The sequence below is a fragment of the Salmo salar genome, chromosome 11 (genome assembly GCF_965601325.2).
Source record: "Salmo salar chromosome 11, fSalSal1, whole genome shotgun sequence".
In the NCBI taxonomy this organism is placed as follows: domain Eukaryota; kingdom Metazoa; phylum Chordata; class Actinopteri; order Salmoniformes; family Salmonidae; genus Salmo; species Salmo salar.
The window spans coordinates 122,595,513-122,614,050 of record NC_138301.1 but is presented as its reverse complement, the minus strand read 5'-3'; the positions used below and the strand labels follow the sequence as shown (position 1 = coordinate 122,614,050).

Here is an 18,538-nt window from a genome sequence, read left to right as displayed (position 1 = left end):
ACCACCGCTAACTAACTAGCCATTTCACATCGGTTACATGAAGATGCTGGAGGAAACGGGTACAAAATATCCATATCCACATATCCAAAGTAACTATATCCACAGTAAAACGAGTCCTATATCGACATAACCTGAAAGGCCACTCAGCAAGGAAGAAGCCACTGCTCCAAAACCGCCATATAAAAGCCAGTCTATTGTTTGCAACTGCACATGGGGACAAAGATCGTACTTTTTGGAGAAATGTCCTCTGGTCTGATGAAACAAAAATAGAACTGTTTGGCCATAATGACCATCGTTATATTTAGAGGAAAAAGGGGGAAGCTTGCAAGCCAAAGAACACCATCCCAACCGTGAAGCACGGGGGTGGCAGCATAATGTTGTGGGGGTGCTTTGCTGCAGGAGGGACTGGTGCATTTCACAAACTAGATGGCATCATGAGGGAGGAAAATGATGTGGATATATTGAAGCAACATCTCAAGACGTCAGTCAGGAAGTTAAAGCTTGCAAATGAGTCTTCCAAATGGACAATGACCCCAAGCATACTTCCAAAGTTGTGGCAAAATGGCTTAAGGACAACAAAGTCAAGGTATTGGAGTTGTCATCACAAAGCCCTGACCTCAATCCTATAGAAAATTTGTGGGCAGAACTGAAAAAGCGTGTGCGAGCAAGGAGGCCTACAAAGCTGACTCAGTTACACCAGCTCTGTCAGGAGGAATGGGCCAAAATTCACCCAACTTATTGTAGGAAGCTTGTGGAAGGCTACCCGAAACATTTGACCCAAGTTAAACAATTTAAAGGCAATGCTACCAAATACTAATTGAGTGTATGTAAACTTCTGACCCACTGGGAATGTGATGAAAGAAATAAAAGCTGAAATAAATCATTCTCTCTACTATTATTTTGACATTTCACATTCTTAAAATAAAGTGGTGATCCTAACTGACCTAAGACAGGGACTTTTTACTAGGATTAAATGTCAGGAATTGTGAAAAACTGAGTTTAAATGTATTTGGCTAAGGTGTAGGTAAACCTCCAACTTCAACTGTATGTCGATTTTTATGTTCCTTTTGATGGCATAGAAGGCCCTTCTTGTCTTGTCTCCCCAATCGTTCACAGCTTTGTGGAAGTTACTTGTGGCGCTGATGTTTAGGCCAAGGTATGTGTAGTTGTCTGTGTGCTCTAGGGCAACGGTGTCTAGATGGAATTTGTATTTGTGGTCCTGGCGACTGGACCTTTTTCTGAAAACCGTTATTTTGGTCTTACTGAGATTTACTGTCAGGGCCCAGGTCTGACAGGGTCCAGGTCTGACAGAATCTGTGCAGAAGATCTAGGTGCTGCTGTAGGCCCTCCTTGGTTGGGGACAGAAGCACCAGATCATCAGCAAACAGTAGACATTTGACTTCAGATTCTAGTAGGGTGAGGCCGGGTGCTGCAGACTGTTCTAGTGCTCTCGCCAAATCGTTGATATATATGTTGAAGAGGCTGGGGCTTAAGCTGCATCCCTGTTTTGGATAGATAACTCTTGGGTGTCTAGCTGGAATTTGTATTCGTGTTCGTGGCAACTGGACCTTTTTTGGAATACCATTATTTTTCTCTTACTGAGATTTACTTTCAGGGCCCTCTCTCTCTCTCTCTCTGTCTCTCTCGCTCTCTCGCTCTTTCATTCCCACTCTCATTCCCACTCTCATTCTCTCTCTCATTCTCTCTCTGTCTCTCTCTCTGTCTCTGTCTCTGTCTCTGTCTCGCTCTCGTGTTCTCTTCTCTCTCTTCTCTCTCTCTCTCTCTCTCTCTCTCTCTCTCTCTCTCTCTCTCTCTCTCTCTCTCTCTCTCTCTCTCTCTCTCTCTCTCTCTCTCTCTCTCTCTCTCTCTCTCTCTCTCTCTCTCTCATTCCCACTCTTCCCCTTTCTCTCTCTTGCTCCCACCCTGTATTTTCCCCTAATCCCTCATTCCCCTCCTCTCTCTTTCTCCCTCCCTCTGTCTCCCCTTTCCCTCTCTCTCTCTCTATTTCTTTCTCTCTCTTTATCAAGGACATCTGTGACTCTTATTCCCGATACACATGAAGGTGGGGATTGGATGCTTAGGGACGTCTCCCCCACCCCCTCTCTTTCTCTAGATTGGGTGTTGCCCAGTGACTGGATGAACAGAGCAAAGGATGTGATGATGAGAGGAGTGATGATGTAACACGGGGTTGCTGACGTGTGCAGATCAGAGAGAGAGAGAGAGAGAGAGAGAGAGTGTGTGTGTGTGTGTGTGTGTGTGTGTGTGTGTGTGTGGTGTGTGTGTGTGTGTGTGTGTGTGTGTGTGTGTGTGTGTGTGTGTGTGTGTGTGAGTCAACTGTAACTAGGGGAAGAGAGGTAGCAAAGTCTATCTAGGTCACATTAAAAGCACATGCAGCCCAGCTCCAAGGGTGGTATTCTGAGTGTGTGTGTGTGTCTAGGATGCAGTCAGCAGCTTTCACAGTCAGAGGAAATATAATTAGTGAATCAGAGGAAAGGTAACACTGGGTAAGGTATCTGATTCAATGAAATGCAATTATATTCCTTTCAATTCCATTTAATTAAATTAGATTCAATTCCATTCCATTCAATTTGACTCAATTCCATTCAATTCCATTCCATTTAATTAAATTAGATTCAATTCCATTCCATTCAATTTGATTCAATTCCATTCAATTAAATAGAAATAGCAAAGTAATTTGCAGTTTGAATATTTCTAATAAAAAGCCACAAATATTTGCTATATCATTTTGGAATGTTCATTCAAATAATTTTACCCTAAAAGTGCACGGGTCAATTTTGACCCCAATTGGTCCCCAATGTCTTAATTTCGAACCCCTTTTTTTTTATCCTTCTGAAATTATAGGACTTTGTCAAGTAACTAGTTAGCAACCTAAAAATACAACTTATGATGATATTTCTTGTGTTAATATGAAGGAATTAAAAAAATGTAATATGAAGGATTTTTTTTTTCTTCGTATAGTAGTTGTGTTTGGCTAAACTGAAAATGTGGACTCAATAGTAAAAATAAAATCAGTTTGTGATAAAACACCAAATTTAGCACAGAGGTAGATATAGATGTGGAACCACCTCAGAGTTGGTCCCTCAGAGTTGGTCCCTGACTTTACCGTGAAATGCTTACTTACAAGCCTTTAACCAACAATGTAGTTCAATAAAATATGTACTAAATAAACTACCATAACAAAGCTTTTTTTTTTTTACAAAACTCAAAAAAAATGTACCTTCCAATGTCTCTATACCAAGTCGAGAGTCTTATCTTTCAGATGGAAATGAGTTGATAGCTCTAACTTCAGAACGCTACAGGGCTAAAGGGCCCATATCAATTATATTCCCATACTGGAGCCCGTATCAATTATATTCCCATACCGGAGCCCGTATCAATTATATTCCCATACCGTATCAATTATATTCCCATACCGGAGCCCCGTATCAATTATATTCCCATACCGTATCAATTATATTCCCATACCGGAGCCCCGTATCAATTATATTCCCATACCGGAGCCCGTATCAATTATATTCCCATACCGTATCAATTATATTCCCATACCGGAGCCCCGTATCAATTATATTCCCATACCGTATCAATTATATTCCCATACTGGAGCCCGTATCAATTATATTCCCATACCGGAGCCCGTATCAATTATATTCCCATACCGTATCAATTATATTCCCATACCGGAGCCCCGTATCAATTATATTCCCATACCGTATCAATTATATTCCCATACCGGAGCCCCGTATCAATTATATTCCCATACCGGAGCCCGTATCAATTATATTCCCATACCGTATCAATTATATTCCCATACCGGAGCCCCGTATCAATTATATTCCCATACCGTATCAATTATATTCCCATACCGGAGCCCGTATCAATTATATTCCCATACCGGAGCCCGTATCAATTATATTCCCATACCGTATCAATTATATTCCCATACCGGAGCCCCGTATCAATTATATTCCCATACCGTATCAATTATATTCCCATACCGGAGCCCCGTATCAATTATATTCCCATACCGGAGCCCGTATCAATTATATTCCCATACCGTATCAATTATATTCCCATACCGTATCAATTATATTCCCATACCGTATCAATTATATTCCCATATTATATTCCCATACCGTATCAATTATATTCCCATACCGGAGCCCCGTATCAATTATATTCCCATACCGGAGCCCTGTATCAATTGTATTCCCATACCGTATCAATTATATTCCCATACCGGAGCCCGTATCAATTATATTCCCATACCGGAGCCCTGTATCAATTGTATTCCCATACCGGAAGCCATTGTAGGTTGTACTGGTATGTCAGATTAGCTAAATCGCTAATTTCTCAGCCAATAGATTCAGAAAAACACCAAGTTGAATGAATAACAGACAAATGTTCATAACAAGTGGCTATGGGTGAAAATATAAAAATATCTATAAAAAAAAAACATGAAACAAACTTCTATTTTGAAACATCAAATTTGACTAGAAATGCGTGAAAAATGGTCAAATATATGCTCATTTGGGAGAATGTAAACCATTTACTTGTGTTACAAAAGGTTCAAATACAAAGCCCTGTTTTGACAGAAAGTGTATATTTGCCTTCATTTCTAATGTGGGTAAAAAGAAATGACCCTTGTTGACGCTTTTAGGGTTAACTGAAAGTGTTCACCACATACGGAATCCTTGTTGAACTCACCTCAGATCTAACATTATACGGAATCCTTGTTGAACTGACCTCAGATCTAAACATTATACGGAATCCTTGTTGAACTGACCTCAGATCTAAACATTATACAGAATCCTTGTTGAACTCACCTCAGATCTAACATTATACGGAATCCTTGTTGAACTCACCTCAGATCTAAACATTATACGGAATCCTTGTTGAACTCACCTCAGATATAACATTATACGGAATCCTTGTTGAACTCACCTCAGATCTAACATTATACAGAATCCTTGTTGAACTGACCTCAGATCTAACATCATACAGAATCCTTGTTGAACTCACCTCAGATCTAACATTATACGGAATCCTTGTTGAACTGACCTCAGATCTAAACATTATACAGAATCCTTGTTGAACTGACCTCAGATCTAACATTATACAGAATCCTTGTTGAACTGACCTCAGATCTAAACATTATACAGAATCCTTGTTGAACTGACCTCAGATCTAAACATCATACAGAATCCTTGTTGAACCCACCTCAGATCTAACATTATACAGTAACACCATTACAAAGTCAACTGTGGATCTACTTCTATCAGAAATCTCGATCTAATCTCAATCTAATCTCGATCTAATCTCCTGGAACGTCACAGGCACCAAATGTAGGGCCCTATAAAATCAGTTTTATTCCCAAATTCCGTTTTTTTACGATTTGCTTTTCCAGGTTTCTGATATTTCAAAATCACACCTGTTTTTTTTTTTATAGAAAAACAACACATTTTTTATTTTTTTTGAAGTCCACAACAATTCTTAAACCACATAAAGAAACCACTTTTGAAACTGGGATAAAGATTTTTTTTAAATTGTGGCGTAGATAGCCTTCAATTCAAGTTACATCAAGACTTGTTTTGTTTAGAGGTGTTTCTATAGCGTACGTGACTGCAGAGTTTTAAACATTTTCAACAATTTTCTAAAAAAGTTTTCTAAAATTCATCGCCATGAATATAATCATGATATCATCCTGTCAGGTAGTCACAGGCTACTTTGTAGTTCACATTTAACTGAGAAGGTTTTTTGGAAAGCCTTTCCAACTAACAGAAGATGGTTGTCATTAGCATCATCGCTAACGGCTATACAAAGTGATATAGAAACTCACACACAGACAGACAGACAGACAGACAGACGCGGGGCATCCCTGTGCTGTTGCGTCTTTAGAAAGTTGAAGGAAAATACGAATCACTAGCTTGGTTTCCAGCCAATTGGCGACAGATTTTCATGCAAACATTCAAAAAATCCACATAAAGAAAATATTTTCTCACCAGGGGAGTGTTTCTACCAAACGGACGGATGACTTAGAGCACACAATGTACTTTTCGCTTAACTTCTCTGGGGTATGTGGGACGACACTATTCAACAGCCAGTGAAATAGCAGGGCGCCAAATTCAAAACAACAAAAATCTCATAATTCAAATTTCTCAAACATACAACTATTATATCCCAATTTAAAATATACCCTTCTCGTTAATCCAACCACATTGTCCGATTTCAAAAAGGCTTTACGGTCGAAAGCATAACATTAGATTATGTTAGGACACCACCTAGACAAGAACAACCACACAGCCATTTTCCAAGCAAGGAGAAATACCAGAAATACAGCTAAAATTAATCACTAACCTTTGATGATCGTCATCAGATGGCGCTCATAGGACTTCATGTTACACAATACATGTATGTTTTGCTCGATAAAGTTCATATTTATATCCAAAAACCCCATTTTACATTGGCGTGTAATGTTCAGAAATGTTTTGCCTCCCAAAACGTCCGGTGAATAAGCACATCAATTTACAGAAATACTCATCATAAACGTTGATAAAATATTAAACTGTTAATCAAAGAATTATAGATACACTTCTCCTTAATGCAACCGCTGTGTCAGATTTCAAAAAAGCTTTATGGCGAAAGCAAATTTTGCAATGATCTGAGTACAGCGTTCAGATATCAAAACAAGCCATACAGATACCCGCCATTTTGGAGTCAACAGAAATTACAAAAAATACATTATAAATATTCACTTAGCTTTGATGATCTTCATCAGAATGCACTCCCAGGAATCCCAGGTCCACAATAAATGTTTGTTTTGTTCGATAAAGTCCATAATTTATGTCCAAATACCTCCTTTTTGTTCGCGCGTTCAGTCCACTACTCCAAATGCAGGAAGCGCGCGCAAAATGTCACGACGAAAAGTCCAAAAAAGTTAGATTTACGTTCGTAGAAATATGTCAAACGATGTATAGCATCAATCTTTAGGATGTTTTTAACATAAATCTTCCATAATATTCCAACCGGACGATTCCAATGTCTTCAAAAAAGAAAAGGAACACAGCTCACTCTCATGTGAGCGCGCGCCACTGAGCTCATGTCATTTTCTCACTCATCAACTTCCAGGACCTCTTATTCTCTCCCCAGTCATAGTAGAAGAATGAAACAACGTTCTAAAGACTGTTGACATCTAGTGGAAGCCTTAGGAAGTGCAGAATGAACCCTAAGTCACTCTATACTGTATAGGCAATCACTTGAAAAACTACAAACCTCAGATTTCCACACTTCCGGGTTGGATTTGTCTCAGGTTTTTGCCTACCATATGAGTTTTGTTATACTCACAGACATCATTCAAACAGTTTTAGAAACTTCAGAGTGTTTTCTATCCAAATCTACTAATAATATGCATATCCTACCTTCTGGGCCTGAGTAGCAGGCAGTTTACTACGGGCACGCTTTTCATCCGGACGTCAAAATACTGCCCCCTACCCTAGAGAAGTTAAGGTTTTCATGCCACCGACTAAGAATCTGAAGTTCATTGTGTTTCCATCCATTTTCAATTCTATCGATTTTAGTTTTGCCACAAACTGTTACGTTAAATAGCAAATATGCCAACTCTGGTCTTGTCACGGCCACGTGCGCTCTCTAGCCAACAGCTCACAGATACAGTGCTGGGTAGGCTAGTCTACATGATGTTATTATGAATAAGAGTGAGAATGTTTTTTTTTGTCAAACGACATTCAAGCATCGATTATCACGTCTGTAGTAACTTGACAAGGAATGCTCACACGCATTTCAATATTACTTTCCTTTACTTTCAACCCAATAACTAAAAGGTGTACAGCCAGGTGCAAAAGGTACAAAAATAGCAGAACTATATAGCCCACTCAACCTGTGGTAGAATCACATTGCACAGATTTGACTCTTAGTGATGACATCATCAAAGGGGAAAGGTCACGGTCAATGCCAATAATAACCATGTCATTATTTATATAGTGTCCTCCACACTATAACAACGTCATCAGAATAAGACCGTCAATATTTATTGGAAGGGAGCATCAAGCTCATCACCGCGCACTTTCACTCCCCTGTAAAGTTCATCATAATTGAATTAATCTTTAACCTAATAAACTGCATGTCAACTCAGTGGCCTTGTGGTCAGAGTGTCTGACCTGAAATTGGAAGGCTGTGTGTATGATCCCTGCCCGAATCATACCAAAGACTGTAAACAAATGGGACCTGAGACGTCTCTGCTTGACACTCAGCATTAAGGAGATAGATTGGGGGTGAGACCCTGCGATAGACTAGCATCCTGTTCAGGGGGTGTACTGGTACATCAAGCTGTCTCACTACAGAAACAGCAGATAGACTAGTGTCCTGTCCAGGGGGTGTACTGGTACATCAAGCTGTCTCACTACAGAAACAGGAGATAGACTAGTGTCCTGTCCAGGGAGTGTACTGGTACATCAAGCTGTCTCACTACAGAAACAGGAGATAGACTCATGTCCTGTCTCAGCCTCCAGTATTTATGTTGCAGTAGTTTATGTGTCGGGGGGCTAGGGTCAGTCTGTTACATCTGGAGTATTTCTCCTGTCTTATCCGGTGTCCTGTGTGAATTTAAGTATGCTCTCTCTAATTCTCTCTTTCTCTCTTTCTTTCTTTCTCTCTCTCGGAGGACCTGAGCCCTAGGACCATGCCTCAGGACTACCTGGCATGATGACTCCTTGCTGTCCCCAGTCCACCTGGCCGTGCTGCTGCTCCAGTTTCAACTGGTCTGCCTGCGGCTATGGAACCTTGACCTGTTCACCGGACGTGCTACCTGTCCCAGACCTGCTGTTTTCAACTCTCTAGAGACAGCAGGAGCGGTAGAGATACTCTCAATAATCGGCTATGAAAAGCCAACTGACATTTACTCCTGAGGTGCTGACCTGTTGAACCCTCGACAACCACTGTGATTATTATTATTTGACCCTGCTGGTCATTTATGAACATTTGAACATCTTGGCCATGTGCTGTTATAATCTCCACCCAGCACAGCCAGGAAGAGGACTGGTCACCCCTCATAGCCTGGTTCCTCTCTAGGTTTCTTCCTAGGTTCTGGCCTTTCTAGGGGAGTTTTTCCTAGCCACCGTTCTTCTACACCTGCATTGCTTGCTGTTTGGGGTTTTAGGCTGGGTTCTGTACAGCACTTTGAGATATCAGCTGATGTAAGAAGGGCTATATAAATACAGTTGATTTGATTTGTTCTGTTCAGGAGGGTGTACTGGTACATCATCTGTGTGAGGGCTGGCTCCCTGTACAGCCATTGGATAGGGCCCCACAAAGGGATAGGTCCCCATCCCCACCCTATTCCCTAGACAGTGATTTGATAGGTCCCTATCCCCACCCTATTCCGTATACAGTGATTTGATAGCAAATGACAGCGTTTTCTATAGACGCAACTCTTAGAAAAATGGTTCCAAAGGGTTATTCTGCTGTCCCCATAGGACAAGCCTTTTGAATAACCCTTTTGGGTTCCATGTAGAACCCAAACTGTTGCGAGAAGGGTTCTACCTGAAATCCTAAAGGGTTCTTCAAAGGGTTCTCCGATTGGATCAGCCGAAAGAGACCCTTATTAGGGTTTTAGGTTTACGTCTAAGAACGTAGACATATCGTAGCCCAATAGGTTCTTTTACAACCTTTCAGGAATGTCTGTCTCACATAACCGGATATGTCTGAGTAGCTGATGCATATTCACATTTTCAAATAGGCCTGCTGTTAGTGGGAGTGGTTGAGAACATAATCCTAAACCCTCCATAACGAATGGAGAACTAAGAAAGCAGAGACATGCACGCGCACGCACACGCACGCACGCGCACGCACGCACGCACACACACACACAGCTTTAATATTGCAGATAGAATGTGAGCTCTATCAATGTCATTAATCTGCATCATTTCCAATCCTCCCATACATGTTTTGAAAATATATTTTTAAACCAAAATATTTGTTCCTTCTTTATTATCTTAGGCTTCTGTTTCCATCTTATACACACTATATACATTTTACAGCCATAGTATATTTATATATATATATTTTATCCATCCTTCAGCTCCACTCAACCCCTCCCATCTATCTCTGAACACCATCCAGTCCCATCCTTCAGCTCCACTCAACCCCTCCCATCTATCTCTGAACACCATCCAGTCCCATCCTTCAGCTCCACTCAACCCCTCCCATCTATCTCTGACCACCATCCAGTCCCATCCTTCAGCTCCCCTCAACCCCTCCCATCTATCTCTGAACACCATCCAGTCCCATCCTTCAGCTACCCTCAACCCCTCCCATCTATCTCCTAACACCATCCAGTCCCATCCTTCAGCTACCCTCAACCCCTCCCATCTATCTCCTATCACCATCCAGTCCCATCCTTCAGCTACCCTCAACCCCTCCCATCTATCTCCTAACACCATCCAGTCCCATCCTTCAGCTCCACTCAACCCCTCCCATCTATCTCTGAACACCATCCAGTCCCATCCTTCAGCTCCCCTCAACCCCTCCCATCTATCTCCTAACAACATCCAGTCCCATCCTTCAGCTCTCCTCAACCCCTCCCATCTATCTCTGAACACCATACAGTCCCATCCTTCAGCTCCCCTCAACCCCTCCCATCTATCTCTGAACACCATCCAGTCCCATCCTTCAGCTCCACTCAACCCCTCCCATCTATCTCTGAACACCATCCAGTCCCATCCTTCAGCTCCACTCAACCCCTCCCATCTATCTCTGAACACCATCCAGTCCCATCCTTCAGCTCCACTCAACCCCTCCCATCTATCTCTGAACACCATCCAGTCCCATCCTTCAGCTCCCCTCAACCCCTCCCATCTATCTCTGAACACCATCCAGTCCCATCCTTCAGCTACCCTCAACCCCTCCCATCTATCTCCTATCACCATCCAGTCCCATCCTTCAGCTCCACTCAACCCCTCCCATCTATCTCTGAACACCATCCAGTTCCATCCTTCAGCTCCCCTCAACCCCTCCCATCTATCTCTGAACACCATCCAGTCCCATCCTTCAGCTCCACTCAACCCCTCCCATCTCTCTGACCACCATCCAGTCCCATCCTTCAGCTCCATCCAGTCCCATCCTTCAGCTCCCCTCAACCCCTCCCATCTATCTCTGAACACCATCCAGTCCCATCCTTCAGCTCCATCCAGTCCCATCCTTCAGCTCCCCTCAACCCCTCCCATCTATCTCTGAACACCATCCAGTCCCATCCTTTAGCTCCCCCCAACCCCTCCCATCTATCTCTGAACACCATCCAGTCCCATCCTTCAGCTCCACTCAACCCCTCCCATCTATCTCCTATCACCATCCAGTCCCATCCTTCAGCTCCACTCAACCCCTCCCATCTATCTCTGAACACCATCCAGTCCCATCCTTCAGCTCCACTCAACCCCTCCCATCTATCTCTGAACACCATACAGTCCCATCCTTCAGCTCCACTCAACCCCTCCCATCTATCTCTGACCACCATCCAGTCCCATCCTTCAGCTACCCTCAACCCCTCCCATCTATCTCTGAACACCATCCAGTCCCATCCTTCAGCTCCACTCAACCCCTCCCATCTATCTCCTAACACCATCCAGTCCCATCCTTCAGCTCCCCCCAACCCCTCCCATCTATCTCTGAACACCATCCAGTCCCATCCTTCAGCTCCCCTCAACCCCTCCCATCTATCTCTGAACACCATCCAGTCCCATCCTTCAGCTCCCCCCAATCCCTCCCATCTATCTCTGAACACCATCCAGTCCCATCCTTCAGCGCCCCTCAACCCCTCCCATCTATCTCTGAACACCATCCAGTCTCATCCTTCAGCTACCCTCAACCCCTCCCATCTATCTCTGAACACCATCCAGTCCCATCCTTCAGCTCCCCTCAACCCCTCCCATCTATCTCTGAACACCATCCAGTCCCATCCTTCAGCTCCCCTCAACCCCTCCCATCTATCTCTGAACACCATCCAGTCCCATCCTCCAGCTCCACTCAACCCCTCCCATCTATCTCTGAACACCATCCAGTCCCATCCTTCAGCTCCACTCAACCCCTCCCATCTATCTCTGAACACCATCCAGTCCCATCCTTCAGCTCCACTCAACCCCTCCCATCTCTCTGAACACCATCCAGTCCCATCCAGTTTTGATTTCTAATTGCCATATATTTGTTTTAGCTGTAAGCGTGAGATCATAACTCCACCAGTCCTATTTATGATATCATTAAAAAAAGATTATACAATTTATTAATTTTTTTATCCCAAAAATAGGTTTTTTTTTTTTATCAATTAGTATATTTGTGTTTAACCATAAAATTTGTTGTAATATTTGTTCTCTCTTTTCTGGTGGATTTAACTGAAATTGCAACCAGCTTTCTATGGCTTTGTTCAAAGAAATAGCGGGATATTTGGGGTGAGCCATTTTTACTAATCTGCTAGAAAACCAGTTTGGATTTAAGTATAACTTTTGTATGACTGATGCCTTTAGTGAGAGGTCTAATGCTTTAATATTTAATCATTTCTGCCCTCTGAATTCATTTTCATTATATAAATATGCCCATTTAATTTTGTATGGTTTTTCCGTTCCAAATAAAGTGGAACATTTTCGGTGTAGTTAGGGTATTGTAAATAAGTAAACTGTGCGTGCTTCTACACCTGCATTGCTTGCTGTTTGGGGTTTTGAGGCTGGGTTTCTGTACAGCACTTTGAGATATCAGTTGATGTAAGAAGGGCTTTATAAATACATTTGATTTGATGTGATATGACTATAGAATTAATCAGGGTGATTTTTCCACAACTACAGTAGTAGCAACTGGTAGCAAGATCTTATCAACTTTTGCTAACGTTCTATTAAAATGTCTTTCTTTTGGGAAATGAATATTGAGTACGTCCACTTCAAATCAAATAAAATGTATTTATAAAGCCCTTCTTACATCAGCTGATATCTCAAAGTGCTGTACTGAAACCCAGCCTAAAACCCCAAACAGCAAGTAATGCAGGTGAAGAAGCACGATGGCTAGGAAAAACTCCCCTAGAAAGGCCAAAACCTAGGAAGAAACCTAGAGAGGAACCAGGCTATGAGGGGTGGCTAGGAAAAACTCCCCTAGAAAGGCCAAAACCTAGGAAGAAACCTAGAGAGGAACCAGGCTATGAAAAAAACCTAGGAAGAAACCTAGAGAGGAACCAGGCTATGAGGGGTGGCCACTTCACCGTCAGACCATTTTATTGGTAAACTACATCAAATAAAATCTAATTTTATTTGTCACGGGGCGAATACAACAATGAAGTGCTTACTGACAAGCCCTTAACCAACAGGTGTAGACCTTACAGTGAAATTGTGACGGACAAGCCCTTATTAACCAACAATGCAGTTTTAAGAAAAATACGTTTTAAGAAACTATTTACTGAAATAAACTGAATTAAAAAATAAATATCAATAAAAATAAAGAAGAAAAATTATAAATAATTAAGGAGCAACAATGAAATAACAGCAATGAGACTATATACAGGGTGTTACGGTATTGAGTCAATGTAGAGGCTATATACAGGGTGTTACGGTATTGAGTCAATGTAGAGGCTATATACAGGGTGTTACGGTATTGAGTCAATGTAGAGGCTATATACAGGGTGTTACGGTATTGAGTCAATGTGGAGGCTATATACAGGGTGTTACGGTATTGAGTCAATGTAGAGGCTATATACAGGGTGTTACGGTATTGAGTCAATGTAGAGGCTATATACAGGGTGTTACGGTATTGAGTCAATGTAGAGGCTATATACAAGGTGTTACGGTATTGAGTCAATGTAGAGGCTATATACAGGGTGTTACGGTATTGAGTCAATGTGGAGGCTATATACAGGGGGTACCGGTACAGAGTCAATGTGGAGGCTATATACAGGGTGTTACGGTATTGAGTCAATGTAGAGGCTATATACAAGGTGTTACGGTATTGAGTCAATGTAGAGGCTATATACAAGGTGTTACGGTATTGAGTCAATGTAGAGGCTATATACAAGGTGTTACGGTATTGAGTCAATGTAGAGGCTATATACAGGGTGTTACGGTACAGAGTCAATGTGGAGGCTATATACAGGGTGTTACGGTACAGAGTCAATGTGGAGACTATATACAGGGTGTTACAGTACAGAGTCAATGTGGAGGCTATATACAGGGGGTTACGGTATTGAGTCAATGTAGAGGCTATATACAGGGTGTTACGGTACAGAGTCAATGTGGAGGCTATATACAGGGTGTTACGGTACAGAGTCAATGTGGAGACTATATACAGGGTGTTACGGTACAGAGTCAATGTGAAGGCTATATACAGGGTGTTACGGTACAGAGTCAATGTGGAGACTATATACAGGGTGTTACAGTACAGAGTCAATGTGGAGACTATATACAGGGTGTTACAGTACAGAGTCAATGTGGAGGCTATATACAGGGGGTACCGGTACAGAGTCAATGTGGAGGATATATACAGGGTGTTACGGTACAGAGTCAATGTGGAGGCTATATACAGGGGGTACCGGTACAGAGTCAATGTGGAGGCTATATACAGGGTGTTACGGTACAGAGCCAATGTGGAGACTATATACAGGGTGTTACGGTACAGAGTCAATGTGGAGACTATATACAGGGTGTTATGGTACAGAGCCAATGTGGAGACTATATACAGGGTGTTACAGTACAGAGCCAATGTGGAGGCTATATACAGGGTGTTACGGTACAGAATCAACGTGGAGACTATATACAGGGTGTTACGGTACAGAGTCAATGTGGAGGCTATATACAAGGTGTTACGGTACAGAGTCAATGTGGAGACTATATACAGGGTGTTACGGTACAGAGTCAATGTGGAGGCTATATACAGGGTGTTACGGTACAGAGTCAATGTGGAGGCTATATACAGGGGGTACCGGTACAGAGTCAATGTGGAGACTATATACAGTGGGTACCGGTACAGAGTCAATGTGGAGGCTATATACAGGGTGTTACGGTACAGAGTCAATGTGGAGGCTATATACAGGGTGTTACGGTACAGAGTCAATGTGGAGACTATATACAGGGTGTTACGGTACAGAATCAATGTGGAGACTATATACAGGGTGTTATGGTACCGAGTCAAGGGGGTTCCTTTTGTCCAAGTGGGAAAGGACAGTGTGGAGTGCAATAGAGATTGCATTATCTGTGGATCTGTTGGGGCAGTATACAAATTGGAGTGGGTCTAGGGTTTCTGGGATAAGGGTGTTGATGTGAGCCATAACCAGCCTTTCAAAGCACTTCATGACTACAGGGCTGAGTGCTACGGGTTGGTAGTCATTTAGGCAGGTTACCTTAGTGGTCTTGGACACAGGGACTATGGTGGTCTGTTTGAAACATGTTGGTATTACAGACTCAGTCAGGGAGAGGTTGAACATGTCAGTGAAGACACTTGCCAGTTGGTCAGCGCATGCTTGGAGTACACGTCCTGGTAATCCGTCTGGCCCTGCGGCCTTGTGTAAGTTGACCTGTTTCAAGGTCTTACTCACATCGGCTACGGAGAGCATGATCACACAGTCATCTGGAACAGCTGGTGCTCTCATGCATGGTTCAGTGTTGCTTGCCTCAAAGCTCATCTGGTACATCGTAATGTTTTTTTGCGATCCAATACGTAACATGGTAATTCAGAGGTTAGATAAATGATCTAGATCCTCTATGATGCTGTGGAGGGATCCAGAGAGGTTAGAGAAATGATCTAGATCCTCTATGAGGCCGTGGAGGGATCTAGAGAAGTTAGATAAATGATCTAGATCGTCTATGAGGCCGTGGAGGGATCTAGAGAGGTTAGAGAAATGATCTATATCCTCTATGAGGCTGTGGAGGGATCCAGAGAGGCTAGATAAATGATCTATATCCTCTATGATGCTGTGGAGGGATCCAAATCATGGATTTAAAAGAAAACATGAGTCGTCAGCGTACAATGACACTTTTTAAATCCCTGGATTTCTAGCCTCTTGATATTACTGTTGGATCTGATTTTAAAGGGCTAAATAACTATTTAATAGCTTACTTTCAAAGTCAGCTATGAATACCAGGCCTGGTTTCCCAGTTACTTTTTTTTGTGATCTATTGTGTCTGGTACTCGTCTTATGTTATACTGAACAAAAATACACCGTATATACAAAAGTATGTGGACACCCCTTCAAATTAGTGGATTCGGCTATTTCAGCCACACCCGTTGCTGAAAGGTGTATAAAATCGAGCACACAGCCATGCAATCTCCATAGACAAACATTGTCAGTAGAATGGGCCTTACCCGAAGAGCTCAGTGACTTTCAACGTGGCACCGTCATAGGATGCCACCTTTCCAAACAAGTCAGTTCGTCAACTGTAAGTGCCGTTATTGCGAATTGGAAATGTCTAGGAGCAACAACACCAACTCACCCCATCCCTTGATGTGTGAATGAGTCTACAGTTGTAGCTGTTTGAGAAGACATACAAACATTGAGCAGGAAGGAAGGGGGGGGGGGGGAGATTTGATTAACCAATGTCTAGTCTTAGCTGACGGAGCTCAGATACGCCCCCTTTCCCCCCGGACACCCGCTGGGCCCCTGTTGGGACCCTTCTTCCCAATCACCTCTGTGCAGTCAGATCATTTGATTACATCTCTGCCACCACAGTGTTAATGACTGTTAAGAGGATTTATTTACAAGAGGGACCATGACTACCTGTTAATAAGAACATTTACTGTCAAGAGGCACTGTGACTACCTGTTAAGAGGCTTTATTTACAAGAGGGACCATGACTACCTGTTAATAAAAACATTTACTGTCAAGAGGCACTGTGACTACCTGTTAAGAGGCTTTATTTACAAGAGGGACCATGACTACCTGTTAAGAGGATTTATTTACAAGAGGGACCATGACTACCTGTTAATAAGAACATTTACTGTCAAGAGGCACTGTGACTACCTGTTAAGAGGCTTTATTTACAAGAGGGACCATGACTACCTGTTAAGAGGCTTTATTTACAAGAGGGACCGTGACTACCTGTTAAGAGGATTTATTTACAAGAGGGACCATGACTACCTGTTTAAAAGGATTTATTTACAAGAGGGACTGTGACTACCTGTTAAGAACATTTACTGGCAAGAGGGACTGTGACTACCTGTTAAGAGGATTTACTGTCAAGAGGGACCATGACTACCTGTTAAGAACATTTACTGTCAAGAGGCACTGTGACTACCTGTTAAGAACATTTACTGTCAAGAGGGACCATGACTACCTGTTAAGAGGATTTACTATCAAGAGGCACTGTGACTACCTGTTAAGAGGTTTTACTATCAAGAGGCACTGTGACTACCTGTTAAGAGGATTTACTATCAAGAGGCACTGTGACTACCTGTTAAGAGGATTTACTATCAAGAGGCACTGTGACTACCTGTTAAGAGGATTTACTATCAAGAGGCACTGTGACTACCTGTTAAGAGGCTTTACTATCAAGAGGCACTGTGACTACCTGTTAAGAGGATTTACTATCAAGAGGCACTGTGACTACCTGTTAAGAACATTTACTGTCAAGAGGCACTGTGACTACCTGTTAAGAGGCTTTATTTACAAGAGGGACCATGACTACCTGTTAATAAGAACATTTACTGTCAAGAGGCACTGTGACTACCTGTTAAGAGGCTTTATTTACAAGAGGGACCATGACTACCTGTTAAGAGGATTTATTTACAAGAGGGACCATGACTACCTGTTAATAAGAACATTTACTGTCAAGAGGCACTGTGACTACCTGTTAAGAGGCTTTATTTACAAGAGGGACCATGACTACCTGTTAAGAGGCTTTATTTACAAGAGGGACCGTGACTACCTGTTAAGAGGCTTTATTTACAAGAGGGACCGTGACTACCTGTTAAGAGGATTTATTTACAAGAGGGACCATGACTACCTGTTTAAAAGGATTTATTTACAAGAGGGACTGTGACTACCTGTTAAGAACATTTACTGGCAAGAGGGACTGTGACTACCTGTTAAGAGGGTTTACTGTCAAGAGGGACCATGACTACCTGTTAAGAACATTTACTGTCAAGAGGCACTGTGACTACCTGTTAAGAACATTTACTGTCAAGAGGGACCATGACTACCTGTTAAGAGGATTTACTATCAAGAGGCACTGTGACTACCTGTTAAGAGGTTTTACTATCAAGAGGCACTGTGACTACCTGTTAAGAGGTTTTACTATCAAGAGGCACTGTGACTACCTGTTAAGAGGATTTACTATCAAGAGGCACTGTGACTACCTGTTAAGAGGCTTTACTATCAAGAGGCACTGTGACTACCTGTTAAGAGGATTTACTATCAAGAGGCACTGTGACTACCTGTTAAGAGGATTTACTATCAAGAGGCACTGTGACTACCTGTTAAGAGGATTTACTATCAAGAGGCACTGTGACTACCTGTTAAGAGGATTTACTATCAAGAGGCACTGTGACT

At 42.3% G+C, this 18,538-nt stretch overlaps 1 protein-coding gene across 1 annotated transcript in view; it reads right to left on the bottom strand.

Moving 5' to 3' along the window:
• The window catches only part of mtus2a (microtubule associated tumor suppressor candidate 2a), a 143,654-nt gene that overhangs the window by 59,264 nt on the left and 65,852 nt on the right, over nucleotides 1-18,538 (bottom strand). The gene's annotated exons all lie outside the window — the stretch shown is intronic.